Raw genomic sequence first — 2,834 nt, forward strand, 5'->3', positions numbered from 1 at the left:
GAGATGGATTGATACGGTGGCTGCGATGATGGGCTCAAGTATAGCAGGGATTGCGGGGCTGGAGCGGGATCGGGCAGTGTTTCGTTCTGCTGTGCATGGGGTCGCTATGAGTCAGAAACGACTCCACGGCACTTAACAACAACAACAACGACAGCTTGCTCCATATATTTTTTCCCAATTTTTAATTTTTATTCTATTTTTGTTTTTATGTCAAAGATGTGTCTCTTGTAGGCAACATATTGATGGGTCATATTTTCTTATCCATTCTGATACTCTTTGTCTCTTGATTGGTGCATTTAAACCATTTGCATTCAGTTTAGTTATTGACATGTATGGATTTATTGCTTTCATTTTGTTGTGTGTTTTTTTGTGGTGTTGTTGATTTCTTTGTTCTATGTAATTTTCTGTGTGTGCTCACTTTGTTTATGGATTTTGTTATCATTTACTTCATTGCTATTATTTTAGTGGTTTTTAAATATTTGAATTTTGTCTTTTTTATTTTGATGAAGCTTATTAATTTTCTTTCTGTTTACCCTGTGATTTATTCCTTCCATGTTTAAAATAGTTTGTTCTATCTTGAAATTGTCTTGACTTCCTCTCCATTTAGAACTACACTCTTTATTCCCTCTTTCACTTTGTAGCTTTATTCTTTTACATTTGATGTTTCTGATTCCCCATTTTCAGTCTTGTAAGTTTATTTTATTTTGGATACTCCTATATCTAGGTTGGATTCTGAGTGATGTTACCATATTTGTTAATCAAGTTGTTATCTGCTGTTGTTTGTTCTTTGTTTGAAGGTCTCCCTTTAGCATCTCTTGTAAAGTTGGTCTGTTTTTTACAAATTCCCTTAATTTCTGTTTATAGTGTTAATACTTTTAAGATATATTAACATTTGCACTGATGATGAAAAATCAATGGTTGAGTGGATAAAAAGAGCAATATCTAACTGTGTACAAGACATAACACTTTTTTTTAAAATTATTGTGATTTGGGTGAAGTTTACAGAGTAAATTCACTTTGCATACAGCAATTCACACACATGTTGTCTCACGACATTAACTGCAACTTACCCCAATGCACAGCTCCTCTCCCACTTCCTCCTGATAGTTACCTCTTCCCTGTGTCCATCCCTCCATGCACTCCTCTTCTGTCCCCTGAACTCTCTCCCTGTACATAAACAGCCCTTTTTTCTCCCATGATTGTTCTCTCCAAGGACTGTATCTACCTCAGATACATGTTCAACTCTTATGCCTGTCTTTTGCTTGGCTAGAAGCCACAAGTGTGGGTTCAATTCCAGACCTGAAGGACAGCTAGGGACCATAGTCTTAGTGGTTCCACCAGGCTCTATCAGACCATCAAAACTGGTCCCCCCCCCCCGGCTTTTTTTTTCCCAAAATGATTTTGAGTTTTGTTCCACATTGCTCTCCCTCTCTTTCCAGGATCTTCTACATAGATTCCTAGTGGTTGACAGTGGTAGCCAGACACCATCTAATTCTTCTGGTCTCATAATTGTATAGACTGAGCATTGCATGGTGTACCAGTTGCTAGGACTAATTGTTTCCATGAATCTTTGGTTTTCTTCATTCTTCTTTGTTCTGGATGAGGAGAGATCCATCATTGCATCTAGATGGCTGCTCACAAGCTTTTAAGATCCCAGTTGCTACTTACCAAAGTAGGAGGTGGAACAATGTTATGCCAATTGAGCTTGATGTCCCCTGTGACCATGGTCCGTAGCCCACAGATTCAATGACTTGGTCCCTCTGGGTAGCTGGCTGTGACCAAGAAGTGACTACAACCTTGTGCCTAAGACATACACTTTTGATTAAAAATACATAAATAGGTTGAAAGTAAAAGGTGTAAAGAGATAATATCATGGAAACAGCAACCATAATAAAGCTAGAGTTCCTGAACTGATTTCAGACAAAATAAATCTTTTTTTAAATTTTATTTTTTAATTGTGATTTGGGTGAAAGTTTATAGAGCAAATTCACTTTCCATACATCAGTTCACATACACTTTGTCTCATGACATTGACTACAGTTTACCACAATGCAACAGCTCCCCTCCCACTTCCTTCCTATAGTTACCTCTTCTCTGTGTTCTTCCCTCCCTGCACCCCTGCCCCCTGAACTGCTTCCCTGTGCATACACAGCCCTTCTATTCTCCCATGATTGTTCTCTCCAAGTAGTATATCTACCTAGTGTAAATGTCCACCTCATATGCCTATCTTTTGTTTGGCTGGAAGCCACAAGAGTGGGTTCAATTCTAGATCTGAATGGCAGCTAGAGGTCATAGTCTTAGTGGTTCCATCAGGCTCTATCAGACCAGCAAACCTCGTTCCCCCTCCTTTTTTTCCAAATGATTTTGAGTTTTGTTCCACATTGTTCTCCCACTCTTATCTACGATCTCTTACATAGATCTCCCTCTGAGTGGTTGCCAGTGGTAGTTGGGCACCATCTAGTTCTTCTGCTCTCATAGACATATAGGCTGAGGATCACATGGTGTACCAGTCACTTGGACTAATTTTCCATGCATCTTTGGTTTTCTTAATTCTTCTTTGCTCCGGAAGAGGAGAGACCCATTGTTGCATCTAGATGGCTGATCACAAGCTTGTAAGATCCCAGTCACTATTCATCAAAGTAGGAGGTGAAACAATGTTTTGTGCCATATGTTATGCCAATTGAGCTTGATGTCCCCTGTGACTATAGTCCCAAGCCCACAGGTCCAACTACTCACTCACTCTGGGAAGCTGGCTGTGCCCAAGAAGTGACTACAACCTTGTCCCTTGTCAGCTCTACTATATATCTGAGGATTCTTACAGAACATACCAATAC

This window comes from Orycteropus afer, unplaced genomic scaffold (genome assembly GCF_000298275.1).
Source record: "Orycteropus afer afer isolate SDZICR_OR568_19922 unplaced genomic scaffold, OryAfe1.0 scaffold00144, whole genome shotgun sequence".
Taxonomy (NCBI): domain Eukaryota; kingdom Metazoa; phylum Chordata; class Mammalia; order Tubulidentata; family Orycteropodidae; genus Orycteropus; species Orycteropus afer.